The sequence below is a fragment of the Saimiri boliviensis genome, chromosome 2 (genome assembly GCF_048565385.1).
Source record: "Saimiri boliviensis isolate mSaiBol1 chromosome 2, mSaiBol1.pri, whole genome shotgun sequence".
In the NCBI taxonomy this organism is placed as follows: Eukaryota; Metazoa; Chordata; class Mammalia; order Primates; family Cebidae; genus Saimiri; species Saimiri boliviensis.
Genome location: NC_133450.1, coordinates 47,191,983 through 47,206,855, shown reverse-complemented (window position 1 = coordinate 47,206,855; position 14,873 = coordinate 47,191,983). Strand labels below are relative to the sequence as shown.

General features: G+C 39.1%; 1 long non-coding RNA gene across 3 annotated transcripts in view; it reads right to left on the bottom strand.

The window, feature by feature from the left end:
• LOC141583551 (uncharacterized) overlaps positions 1–14,873 on the bottom strand; it is a 143,685-nt gene that overhangs the window by 96,458 nt on the left and 32,354 nt on the right. The gene's annotated exons all lie outside the window — the stretch shown is intronic.

Below are 14,873 nucleotides of genomic sequence, written 5' to 3'. Positions count from 1 at the left end.
GCTCTCCTCTCTCTTTCTGCTCCCTTGCTTTGGAGGAGGCCAGCTACACAGAAACGTAGGCAGCCTATGGAGAGCCCCATGTTGTGAAGAGGAAGGCCTCCTGCCAGCGGCCACTTGAGTGAGCCATCGTGGAAGTGGCTCTTCCAGCCCCAGACAAATCTGCAGAACCTAAAGCCCTGCATCACATCCTGATTGGAACCTTATGAGAAACTCTGAGCCCAACCCACCCAGCTAAGCCACTCCTGAGTGCCTGTCCCATAAAAACTGTAAGATAATCAATGGTCATTATCTTAAGCTAGTAGATTTTGGGGTATTTTGTTATAGAGCAATAGATAATATAATTAAGCAAATGAAACTCCCTATATTTCTCCCAAACCTGCTCCATCTGCTGCCTTCCCCTCCTCTGTGGATGGCAGGCAACTCCACCTTTCCAACAGCCCCGGCTCAAGACTTTGGAGTCATCTTCAATTTCTCTCTTTGTCTCACACCCCACATCCAACCTGTCAAAAGATTCTGTTGATTCCATCTTCACTATATATTAAAATGTAACATTGTCACCATTTCTACTGCTACTGTGTAGTGGGGCCACCATCTCCTCTCTCCTTGCCTACCTGAAGTCTAACCTCAACATAGGGTCCGAGTGATCCTTTAAATATGTAGGCCGGAGCAGGTGACTCTTTTCCTTAAAGCCCACAGGAGCTCCCATTGCTCTCAAAGTAAATGCACAAGTCTTACAATGGCCTATAAGGCTCTAAGTGATCCGTGAAGCCCCTGAACCTCTGACCTCACTATTGCTCTCCTCCCGGCCACCCCTGCCTCTTTAAGGTTCTTCAAACATGCTGAGCACACTCCAGCCTGAAGCCTCGTGCACAGCTGTTCTCTCTGCCTGAAATATTTTTCTCCCAGATAGCTACACACCTACCATCCTTCTCTCCTTCAAGTCTTTGCTTAAATGTCTCTTCTCAGTGAAGCCTGATCTGACCACTGTGCTTACAGTTGCAATTTATTCCCACTCCTTCCTGCACTCTGAATCCTTCTTATTCTTTTTCTACCCTACTTATCACCTTCCAACATCCTATGTAATTTACTTATTTAGAGTGTCCATTGTTTATCGTCCATACCCCCTGCTAGAATATGAGCTCCAAGATGGCACAGATCTCTGTCTTTGGTCTCTGGTGTATCTCAAGTGTCTACATCAGTGACTAGCACATAGAAGCACTCAGTAAATAAGTGTTGAATGAATAAATTGGCAATTCTACATGTTCCTACATAACAGCTTTATGCATGGTGCACTTTTAATCTAAAGCTTCCTGTTTCAAAGTTATTACAAATGTTCTCAAGCCTAACATTAATCCTTGAGAACCTCCACTGACCTTCAGCAAGCAGGAGTTAGAAAGTACAGAGCAGAAAGGAAACCATGAACCTTAGATTCAAATGCTCAGATTCAAGGATAGCAAAGGAGCTGCTGCTGATGCAGGTGAAACAGATTGTACCACACAATGTGGATTAGGTGTATCAGAAAATTACTTATAAAGTATTACAGAAAGGGAAGTAAGAAACATGACTTCATACATCCCTGATCTTCTCATGAATGAACTAGAACAGTGCTGGCCAAAATATAATGTGAGCTGTATATTTCAACATGTAATCAATATAAAGACATTAATGATATCTTTAGCTTTTTTTGAGACAGGGTCTCACCTGCTGCCCAGGCTGGAGTGCAGTTGTGCAATCAGGGCTCACTGTAGCCTTGACCTGCTGGGCTCAAGTGATCCTCCTGCCTCAGTCTCAAGTAGCTGGGATTACAGGCACATACCACCGCATCTGGCTAATTTTAAATTTTTTGTAGAGACAGTATCTCCCTATGTTTCCTGGGTTGGTGTCAAACTCCTGGGCTCAAGCAATCCTCCTGCCTCAGCCTCCCAAAGAACTGAGAGTACAGGCATGAACAACCATGCCTGGCCAAACATTTTTTATACTGAAAAATTGTATGTGCATTGTATACTTACAGCAGGCTTCAGTTCAGACTAGCCACATTTCACATGCTATAGTCACATGTTGCTAATGACCATGATATTTAACAATACAGATAAAGCAGCACATGAGAGCAGTACAGACAAAGAAGCCCATGTTCCCATCTTAGTCCAGAAAATGTGTCGATTTTGCTTTAACTCACCCTCCTGAGAGTGATGTCAACCAACAGCATTCTACAAGCATCCATGGGTATCCAAACACTTATACTGATATATCCTAAATCTAGGTCTATGCCTGTTGAAGATTTGTCCTAGTCTCCCGGTTTTCAGTGACACACGATACAAAAGAACCACAATAGCACAAAGCAGCCTTTGTGCTCTGAGCACATACATTGTCTTACTAAAATTAGAGCAAATCCTAATGACCTATACTCTTTGCTAAGACTCTATAAGAACCTCAGCACTTCACCTAAGACTACAGCTTCAAAATAAAACATATGCGCAAGTAACTTTATCATCTTTCTATAATAGCAGAAAAGTGAAAATAACCTAAATTCACAACAAAATTGTGGACATTTTTCCTTGATGGGACTATTCAGATAGTAAAATGGAAGTTTTTAAATAGTTTATAATAGTGTGGGGAAAATGCTTATGTTAAAATGCTAAGTGGAAAATCAAAAAACAACATTGTGTATGGAAATACTGGATAATCAAAATTATGTTAAAATAATACATACAGAAAATAGCAGAAAGTAAACATACCATAATGAGATAAAGATGATAATCTGAGCCACACTCCTGCCTGTCCCTCCACAATATAGCATTAGAAAAAAAAAAAAAAAAAAGGAAAGTTTAGAGGGAAAAGAAAAAAAATCAACAGTGGCACATAAAAACATGAAGTGGTGTTCTTGATGAACCAAAATTTATGAGGAATAGAGTCATACTGAAAGATAAACCATAGCCTAAAATCTTGGAAGAGCAGATTGTATCCTAAGGTAAGAACAGTTATGGTGCCCTGAGTGAGATGGCAGTAGACACGGGAAGGTAGGAGGTGGTCGGGGTAACAGTTTGCAGGTGCTGTGCTGAGAGGAGCTAGCCAAGATGGTCCCTTCCCCAGTACCTACCATCTGACAGGCATCCATCAGCAAAGGTGTTACCCCCATTGTGAGTAATAATGATAAGAATGGAAGGCCACTAACCCAATATACCAGAAGTCAGAAAAGAGATAGCCTTGTAATTAGAAACACAAAAGAAGTTTGCAGGAGCTACTTGTAACTTATTAACAATCCCAATAAATACAAACAAATTGAATTAATATATTAAAAAGAATAATCTTTTAAACTTTATTTTGAAAAACAGTTGCATACAATTTACAAAAGATTCACCTAAAATGAAAAAAAGCAAGACATATGTAAATAAAGGAATGGAGAAAGATACATCTAGTAAAATGCTAACCAAAAGAAAGCAAGCATAGAAATATTAAAATCAGAAAAAGAATTCAAGGCAAAAAAAATATTATAAAGGACAAAGAAGTATGTTGATAAGAGTATGTTCCCTCAAGATCTGTTATGAATATTAGTATATGGATTTAACACATCTGTCTCTGGAATTAACAGTTCAAGAATAAAACCATGGCTTAATGCAATCAAATAGAAATATAATATGAACCACAAATGCAAGCTACATTAATCATTTAAAATTTTCTGGTAGCCACGTTTTTTAAAAAGTAAAAAGAAACAGGTGAAATTACTTTTAATTTATTTTATTTAACTTAACACATCCAAAATACAACCATTAAGTAAATAATCAATATAAAAAGTCATCAATTTTTTCATACCAAGCCTTTAAAACTAGTGTGTGTTTTACACTCAAAGCATATGTCAATTTGGACTACCCACACCTGTTGAACTGTAATCCCCAATGTTGGAGGTGAGGCCTGGTGGGAGATGACTGGATCATGAGGGAAGTTCTAATAGTTTAGCACCATCCCCCCTTGGTACTGTTTAGTGAGTGAGTTATCAGGAGATCTAGTGGTTTAAAAGTGTATAGCACTTCCCTCACCTCTCTCTCTTCCACCTGCTCTGGGCAGGTAAGATGTGCCTGATTCCCCTTCGTCTTCCACCATAATTTTAAGTTTCCTGAGGCCTCCCCAGAATGAGATGCCAGCATCATCAGCCTGAGAAACTGTGAGCCAATTAAACCTATTTTCTTTATCAATTACCTAGTCTCAGATACTTCTTTATAGCAATGTGAGAACAGAGCAGACTAATACATATGGCTACTATATTGGAAAGCAAAAGTGTAGATAGCTAGATAACACAATTTTATCAAATGGTCTTATTAAAATTTTTTCAGTTAAAGAATAAATTAAAATATAAATTATAAATACTTAGAAATGAACAATGCGAACGGGCCACACTTTTAAAGTGTATTCAATATAACCAAGGCAATACTCAGGAAAAAATATAGAGATGTTTAGTTTTAGACATATTCATTGAAAATCATTTAAGAAAGATTGAAAATTATAAAAGCATAATTTTAAACCACGAAGCTCCAGAAAGAATAGCAGATAAACTCAAAATAGAAAGGTCATAAAAAAGATAAAGGCAGAAATTATTGAAATTGAAATGAAATTTACCAAAACTTCAAAAGCAATTTTCTCTGGGTGACAGGGCTTCAAGTATTTGCTTTTCTTTAACTCTCTATTTTTCTTCTCTTACCAACTTTTCTAAGTCTTGCTTTTTTAATATAAAAATCCTATCTTTAAAAATGTTCTGTAACACCACAGAGACTTTGAAAGATTATTTATCTTCAAATGCCAATACTTATTAAAGTTCCAATAGTGAAATTTTGAACAAGTTACACACAAGCAATTGGGCAAATTGTATAAAAACTGGAGTGTTCTTAGATTTGCTGAAAGATTACTATGGCCCAAATCTGCTCTGGAAACTTCTAGCTACATTTCCTAGACATGGAAATCAGTGGGAGACCTCTGGAAGGAGGTTCCTAAGGCAGCAATCCCCAACCTTTTTGGCATCAGGGACTGGTTTCATGGAAGACAATTGTAAGGCCGGTTGCCTAGGCAGGAGCTCAGACATGCCCACTTCTGCACTCGGCACCTAGCCCGCCTTGGAAAACCCCTCTGCCCTCAGCACTAAGCTCTGCACTGGGCACCTAACCCGCCGTTTGAAAATCCCGCCTACCTGCCAATAGCAGCCTGCCCCGACCATGCCCTGTTTCCCCGCAACAATGTTTCCACAGATAAAGCCGGGCAGGGTAAGAGAGGGTGATGGCTTCAGAATGAAACACTTCCACTTCAGATCACCAGGCATTAGATTCTTAAAAGGAATGCACAGCCTAGCCCCCTCACATGTGCAATTCACAATGTGGTTCACGTGTCATGAGAATCTAATGCTGCTGTTGATCTGGCAGGAGGTGGAGCTCTGGCAGTAATACTTGTTCACCCCCTGCTCACCTCCTACTGTGTGGCCCTGTTCCTAACAGGCTGTTACTTCTTAGGGTTGTGGACCCCTGAACTAGGGGATAAGGACAGGCCCTCTTTCCCTCACAGCAGAATGCTGTGGGAGCCCTGACCCAGCCTGACCGTCTGAGGAGAGGAAAGCCTCCAGGACTCAAAGCGAAGCCAGTTCAGTAGTGCCTCAGGCAGTGGCTGTTGGCTTCTGCAGCCCAAGGGATATTTGACTTTTTATCCTCGGGGGAAAAAGTTTGTTTTTAAAGAAAGTTAGTATTCCCTCTAATAAGAACCCTGTAGCCAAAGGATAACGAGGCAGGGTCAGAAGTTGAAGAAGCATGTGTACCTCATGCACATAGGCATATAACCACCGCAGACAGGTTCGTGAGCCCTTTCCTAGCCACATTCCTGGCATCCTGCGGGGCAGGGAGTAAGCTCAGCAAAGGAAGCAGCCTGTCCTCAGAGTCCCAGTCCTAAGGGGATGTTTCCACCCAGTATTCCTAGGAGACAAGTTGCCTTTCTGAAGAGGACAGAACTTTGTGTTACCTGAGGACAGAACCCAACTGCCTTTGCCTCTCATCTATGGAAGGGTTGCTTTGTAATGGCGTCAGTTCCATCCATAAATTCTCAGATGCTGTCTCCCTTGGGTACAAATACTTAAACGTTAGGTTCAACCCCATCCCTTCTTATCTCTTTTTCCTCTTTCTCTGCCTCCAGAATTCAGTTCAGTCTCCCCTCTGACTCCACCTCCTAGTCGTCTTCTTGAGGCATCAGAGTATCAGAATGGACTTGCATTTCCCGCAAAAAACCCATGCATGTGGACCCATGCCACACTCCAATATAGGCCAGCCCCTCAGAATCTGCCTACAGGTGGCTCCATCCTGCACAGAGCTCTTGCCTTAGGGTGAAAGTGGGAAAGGAGGAAGAAATGGGTGTCAGAGGATTATATAACCCACTATTATGTATCATATAATATTGCTATGAGGTTTCTCACTATCATGTATAATAGTGGGAATGCTGCAAAAGGGAAGGGAGGCAAAGCTAGGTCAGGATAATGGGTCAATCATGGGAAGATTTTAAATGTGAGCCCAATGTAAAGAGTAATCATTTGATGTTCAAGCCACCAACACAACCATGATTCTCCTTTTCACTTAATGCACTTTTGTAATGACCATAATTACCTGTTTCAGTTGACAACATATTTATCTGTGTTTCTGATATCACACACGAAATTTCTTCAGGACAGTGACTATGCTTATTCTTAGTGGTATTCCAGCACACCCAGAATATTGTTATTCAATTCTAGCTAACAGAATAAACTGTGCATTAAGTGACAGGGACTCTCTTATTCTCTCCAGAAACACTAATGTCACTTCATATACAATGAACTTTTCCACCATCTTCTCCTTGAATGTCTACTTTTACAAGTTTACAGTTGAGTCTAAGTTCTATGATGGTTTGTTTCACTTTCTAACTAAAAGTCTAATGAGATTTTACAGTAACTTCCAGAAGCAAGCTTCCAGTCTACAAAATATTTTACCATGCAGTGTTTAAAATGTTTTGAAATCCGTGTTGTCTTGGTATTTTTGTTTGGGACTTTAAAAATCCTTAATCCTGAGCAATTCCTCCTGGCACTGTATAGTCTTTAAAAATATGGTTTTTAAAAGATGTATATGCCACCTAATAATACTCCATAATTAATCTAACAATTTTCCTGTTGCTGAATGTTCATGCTGCCCTCAGTTTTTCCTTATTATATATAATGCCATGTTCATCCTTACCAATAAAGCTTTGTTTCTCCACCTGATTATATCTAAAATCAGGTAATCAGAATTAATGTATGAAAGACATAAATATTTTAAAGTCTTAGTGCAGCTGTCAAACTGGTTTTCAGAAAGTCTGTTCCCCTTTATTCTCCTAATAGCAGTATATAAGGCTCATTTCTTTCACTATTTGTCACCCTGTCACAATGTATATTTGAATTTTGCTTATGTGGAGAATGGTGTGAATAGAAATTCAAAGAAGTATGCAAGCCCATTCCAGCCATATTGGGTTATGTGGCCTGACAAAAGGCATCAGGCTGCCTTTTCACTTGGAACATAAAAGTTCATGACTGTTGTATCTTCTACAGGAATAGTAAACTTTAATCAGTTGAAAATATTCCTCTTTCAGGGCATTGCTCCATGAATTGCCTTCTAGCATTTACTATTGCTGACAAGGGATGACAATCTAAGTCTTAGTCTTTCGTATACTTCCTACTATTTTCTCTGTCCAATAAATGGATGGTTAGGTAAATTATGGCATATCCATTCAATGGATTATTATTATTATGCAGCTTAAAAAAACCACACCTATTATTTACCCAAATGAATGTTCCTTATGTATTATTACATGAGAAAAACAAGTTACAGAGAGAGATGCGCCATTTTTAGAAAAGCAAAAATTCTCTACATTTCTAATTATATTTTACATATACTTTTATACATAGAAAAAGATGTCAAAAGGTAAAAATCAGGTAGTTTTAGATTCCTTTTCATTTAGGAGAAGGAATTTAGACTGCTTTTCATTTAGGTGAAGATCATGAGGTGTACTTATAATGCTATTGCATATTTCCTATAATTTGAGTTTTTGTTACTACTAGTCAGGTTGAGGTATCTTTTCATGTTTATTGATCATTTGATTACATTCTTGTGTAAATTTTCTCTTCACATTTTTATCCATTATTTTATCGAGCTATTTGAGGATTTTTGGAAATCAATTTATAGGAACCCTTTGCATATTATAAATTACATGGGTTGCACATATTTGTTCCAAGTTTACTATTTGTCTTTGACTTCGTTTGTGGTATCTTTTGCCATATGAAAAATGTTAAATTGCTATATACCTAGATATATTTACCTTTTTCATTGATGAGCTCTGGGTTTCATGCCATGTTTCAAAATGTCTCAACCACTTCAAGTTTATACCTAAAATTATTCTAAATTTCAATGTTTTCTATATTCAGATCTGTAAATGTAATGGGATATATATACATACACACATATATATATATGATCACACAGATCAGAGAACCAATGTGGAGATTCCTGAAGTTGCTGATTGTGCCTATTATAAGTCGACATTTAGGAATTGGGGAAATAACAATGGGGTGAGTCTATGGAACGACTAGGTACACTATGAGTCACACTTGAGCTCAGACTCTACTGGTCCGCTGACCATTGTAATCCCCTACTTTAATAATAGACCAAAGAGGTGTTTTGGGTCCCCAAGAGTCAATGTCAATTCAGAGGCAATGTCTAGTAATCCTTGCAAGGCCTGAGTATTTTCTTTCTCTAATGAACAGTTACCTAGTAAGTTATCACAGCACATTTGGGGAAGGCTTGAAGGAATATTTATGGTATGTATTTGTAGAAATGATATAGGGTTATTGTTCAAAAGGACTCAACCTCCCCTTTAATCAAGGGGTTCTATATCCATGACTTCACTTAGATTTGGAAACTGAGTGAGAGATCATGACTTTCCACAGTGGTGACTCAAGTCAGGTTTTTGGCTACTGTATCTAGAGTATTTCCTATTACGTAGACCAAACAACAGTTTAGTAGAATGACCATCTATCTTTTTTCTACAGACACAGCAATCAATTGCCCCCGCCAAATATCTCTGTGAGCTGAGGCATTCTAACAATCAGCATGTCCTTGTTGCTCTTTACAACAGCAGTACTTACTTTGATTTTGGAGGTTAAGTGACACCACTAGTTTTCTGATATTCTAAAATCCCATTATCCCCACTGAAATTAGGGAGCCCATCTCAATAGTGAGTGACACTTTCTACAGTCATATCTGGCCAACAAAGAAAACCACTACAGAGATTTGCAAGGATTCTGGTCTTTGCACTAATGTATATCTCAAACCCTTAGTAAAGGGAGTCTCTGAATTTTTCCACAGAACTCTTATCAATACAGGAATAAAAGACATAGGGAGAAGCCACTTCTCCAGGCTAAAACAGAGCCCCTGAGGAAGGAGTGAATCTGGAAGATCCCCTACCCCTAGGGCTTTGATTCAGATATTGTTGGAGGGAGCATTGCATGGCTCATGGCTCACTAGGTGGTGAATAAGCTCATTGAGGTAAGCTGCCAGGAAAAGTGATTAGAAAGCCACCTTCTGGGGTATCAGGAGAACCATCTCAGAAAGATCCTGTGCCCAGGAACTCACTACAAAGCCATCAAGGAAGTACTGGGGGGAGCCATGCACACAGAGGTGCCACACTGTTGGAATTCACTGGGAAACTGCTTTTTGGAGCCCCAGGAGGAGCTGCGCTGCAGGAGCCAGCTGTACCAGGAGAAATGTCCCTTCCTACCCCAGCATCGCTCCAGGGCTCAACACTAACAAAGTTTTTAACACCATACCAGCCGGCACAAAGGCAATGTTTTAGTTCCACAAGCAGGGCCACAAAGGGAGTATTTGCAGCAGAAAGACAATAAATTTAATAACTAACCACAATCTCTAAACAACTAATGACCTCCATCTAATTCTATTCACTTCACTGCTATGTGGGTGTTATACTTTTGTAATATTATTTCAATGATGTCTCTAGAACAAGTGGAGCCAAAATGTGTGCTTGCCATCTTGAACAGGAAGTTTCATTAAAAAAAAATGTCTTTAAAGCTGAGTGGAGAACATATGAAACCTTGGCAATATCTGTGCTGCCAAAGTGAGCATGTGAAACACTGGCAATAGATGTATTTTGAAATTAGGTCACTTGAGATTTAAGTCCACAAAAATTAGCTAAATGGTTAGTTGTTGAACTTAAAACTCTAGTAGCCTAGCTTCAAAAATGCTGCTGTAGGGCTGGGCTGGTCACTACTATAAGCCCAGCCAGTAGTGGGATGCTGAAGCAGAAGGATCAGTTGAGGCCAGGAGTTTGAAACCATCCTGGGCAACATGGAAAAAAACCCATCTCTACCCAAAAAACCCCCAAAAATTAGCTGGGTGTAGTGGCTCATACCTGTAGTCCCAGCTACTTGGGAGTCTGAGGTGGAAGGATTGCTTGTGCTGTGGAGTTCGAGGTTACAGTAAACTATGATGGTGCCACTGCACTCCAGCCTAGGCAACAGAGCAAGACCCAAGACCCTGTCTCAAAAAAAAAAAAAAAAAAAAAAAAAAAAAAAAAAAAAAAAAAAAAAAAAAAGCTACTATACAGAATGCCCTATTTTTAAAATTAAAAAAAAAAAAAAATGCTTTCCTGACAACGCATCTGAATTGACTAAATGATCCAATGGTGTAAAAGTGTCTAGTGTGATAACTGACAATTGAAGGTACTCAATAAATGTTGAGTGAGTGAATAGCAATTATTAAGGAACATCTTCCCCTCTCTTCCACCTTCCAGAGAGATGTGACTGGAATGGCTAGCAGGCAGTGGACAGATACCAAAAACTGTTTTTCTTCTTACAAGTTTCCTAAGATTATTGAGCACTTAATATGCCCTAGGTGATATGCCAGGCTCTAGGAATACACAGAAAAATAACTGAACGTCTCTTCCCCTAAGCAACTTACATCTAATGAACAAGATTGATAAGTAAAAACATATTTCACCATGATGTATATGTGCTATAATAAAGGTAAATCTAAGGTGTGAATATAAGACATAGGAAAGGCTGCCAACCCAAGCTGGAGTGGGCTGGAAAATTAATTCTAGGCTGCATATAGAAGATAAGTAAGAGTTAGCAAGATAAAGAATGATGTATTTTCAGAGCACAGTGGCATATAGGCAAATATATCAGGTAGAAGAAAGTATGGCATATTTGAGGAAGTCCAAATATTTGGTAAGGCAAAAGCATAAAAAGAGATTTGAAGTGGTAAGAGATTACAGTGGAAACATAGGGCAAACAATGGAATTTGGACAAAAGTGATATGCTCTCATTTGCATTTGGGAGAAATCTTTTGCCACATTTGGAGAAAGAATTGAAGAGAAATGAGAGCCTGGATATGAGGAAAACATTTGGAAGCTGCAGCAGTAACCTATGTGAGAAATTGTGAGAACCTAAATCAGACCATTGCTCATCAAGATTTTACTCATTTTGATACCTAGGGATTGGTGCTCCTGGAGCTGTGAAATGCATGGCCTGTGTAGCCCTGGTGAGGGAGATATGGATATGTGGCTACGGATCAGAGAAATATCTGTGAAACATAATCCACAAATTTGATGAGAGGTTAAAAAAGAGGAGTTAGTAATCATACTCAGATTTTTTACAAAAGCAAATGGTTACATGTGGTACCAGTCACCATGATTGGGAACATTAGAAGAGTATAATTGGGTGGATAAACAAAGTTAGATTTGAGAGATGCTGATTTTGAGATGGCTGAGGGATATCTGAAAGGATATATCCAGAAGGCAGTAGACTTTAAATCAGGAGCCTCTAAAGATAAAAGTGTTGAAGTACTCAGTGTATAGACAGCAATAGAAGCTCTAGAAATGAACAAAGTTGCCCAGGGAAAAGTTGTATAGTGAGACAGTGAGAAAGTCAAGAACATAACACTTGGAAGCAAATCATTCTAGAGATAAGCACTGGCCTGAAAGAGAAGAAGAAAATTTTTTAAAGTAGGAACAACCAAAAAGAACAGCGTCTCTCAAAAATCAATGGAGGAAAAAATTATAAACATCACCAAACTCAGTAGAAAGATCTAGCAAGGTAAATATAGAAAAAGATTCATCAGCTTTAGAAACCAGAAAGTCAATGGTTCCAGAACAGTTGCAGAGGAGTGGTGAGGACAAGAGCCAGGCTGCTCTGCAGTGTATGGAAGATTGAGTGGTAGCTACTGCTTCAGTCAGGACCCTTTCTGTTGCAAGTGCCAGAAACCCAACTCAAACTCACTTAACAAAGAAGAAATTTATTGTATATATAAATGGAAAGTATAGAGGTAGAGCTGGCTTCAGTCATAGCTATTAATAGATCCAGGGACATTCAGAAATAGTTTTCAGAAGATGCTTTGGATTTCTCTCTAACTTCTATCTCTCTAACCCCTTTTTCTTCCTCCACTTTATCTTTTAATTCTATTTAAATCTCTGCCTTACTCCCTCCTTATTCAGATGGACTTCTTCCAAGACCACCATAGTTAGCGACTGAATTTCAAATAATCTCAGAATCACAAATCAGAGTGAGAAAATCTTAGCTTTATCACAAGAGTACAGTGAGAATTCTAACTGGCCTATCTTAAGTCATGCACCCATCCCTGAACCAACCCTGTGGCCAAATGAATGGAGAATCCTGATTGCATAGCCTCTAGCAGGTGTGCAGCCAAGAAGTAGGGCAGACATTTTTGCTGATACCCAGGTGCACACAGAGTAGGGAAGGATGTTTCCACCAAAGAAGAGATTCTGGATAGAGGAACAATATATGCCCACTATATCCTACCCCTTAGATGTTTAGCATTCTTTCTTCTCATAGTGTCAGAAATGTCCCCACCTAGTGCAATGCAACCATCCCATTTACAAATGAAAATATCCTAATTCTGAAATAGAAATGACCAAATAATGTTATTATTGCATCCAGCTCCAAGTCTAGATCCTTGAAATATGGGCATTCCTCGGTTTCAAATTTTTCTCCTCATGACTATGCACCCAGTGATTAACTGATATATTTTTCTACCCCAAACAGATATAAAATGGTGAAGGGAAATATAAAATTTTAAAATTAAAACATACTAGCATTTGGAAAAGGAAACAAACAGCAGCCATCCACTCAAAGTACATATTTCTGGGTAGGGATGGCATGGAGTTCATGTCTCAGCAAAGGAGTGAGTTTATTAGTCAGCCAATGTGCCTGCCTGCGGTCCCACTGGGAGACCTCTTTCATCCATGGCCATGCCTGAGAAGGGTATAGAAGAGATCATAAAATAGAAATCCCTTCCAAAGACTGAAACTCTCTAGCAGCCCATTTCCTGCTGACACAGTTGTTTGTTTTTCCAGCTGACACAGTTTATGAGAGGTGGGGGCCTATGGCTGCCTTTGAGGCTGAGAAAATGTAAGTTACCGTTTTGTTTAGGCTTGGAGTTTCACTGATAACCAACTCCCATAAACTCTAGTAGGCATTAGAACCTTTGGGTTCAAAGACCTGTACTCCATCTTCTGTCTCTCTATAGCCTCAGAACTTTGCCCTTAGCCCTAGGCCTAAATTTAATCATTTCCCTCTTGGAAAGTAATAAGGTGAAGGCAATAAACCTCCGGTGAAACACTAGGTGAGGCAACTTGATGTGCACCTGTACCAGCCTGCAGCCCATTGGCTAACCCTGACAAAAAGGAAGAAAGATTCCTTGAATTAGATAGTTTGAGGAAGGAGGTATGTAGGAAAGCCCAAGGACTCCAGCTTCCTTCATTTCTCTGGCCTCTCAGGTATCCCAAATTTATCTCCCTGCTGTGTTTCCCACCTTTTTGCCTTTTATGCTAATTTTTTAAAAAGGGCAGAAATTTTGGTTTTGGCAATTCTGTAAGAAGCATAATTAACTGAGCCTCAGCAGTCTCACCCATAGACAGAGGGGTCTCTATTAGCAAAGTTGTATGTTTTTCCCTTTCTACTTTCAGGCAGGTCAGCTCAGTTCAAAGCTTATCCTTTTGGTTTGTTTTTTGGTAAGACCTTACTAAAGGTGACAAGAAACAGCTGTTATTTTCTAACACCCTGATATTTTCCCACTAAGTTTTCTAAAGCTCCAGGTTTAACAGACATTGGTCTGAGATAGCTAAGCTGCAGTAAGGACAAGTTTAATCATCTTCGTCACTACCACATAACAGGGAAAGAGGGCTTCTCACTCAGCCAATTTCACATTTTAGAGTCAATACCCTTTTAAATCTTGATTTAAAATCAGCCAATTTCACATTATAGAATCAATACCATTTTAAATCAAAGGTCCTTTTTTCTGTCTTATTTTTAGAAACATGCAATAACTTGCAGTGCAATGAAATGTAGAACTTAATTGGGCTTTAAAATTTAAAACCTTTTTCAAGGCTACTAGACAATGATGAACTTTGCAGATAGATTGACTTGAAATTGATGTCCTACATAGAATGTTAGAAAGTGATAAGTGCTAGGAAGAAAAATGAAGCCAGAAAAAAAGTATGATAGAGAGGTGCAGTTTTATAAAGGGTTCAATACAAATGTGACGTTTGAATAAAGACCTGAATGAGGTAAGATTGCAAACCCTGCAGGTAGCTAAGGAAAAAGTGTCCCAAGAAGAGAGATCAGCTAATGCAATTGTCCTAATGCTGGAGCAAGCCTGGACTATTCAAGAAACAGAAAGAGAACAATATGGTTAAAGTACAGTGAGTATAATTGCCCAACAGGTTCTTCCTGCCTGCAGCACAGACAGAACCAATTCACTGAGACTGTGGTATTGCAATAGAAAAAGAATTTAATTATCACAAGGCAGTCTAGTGGA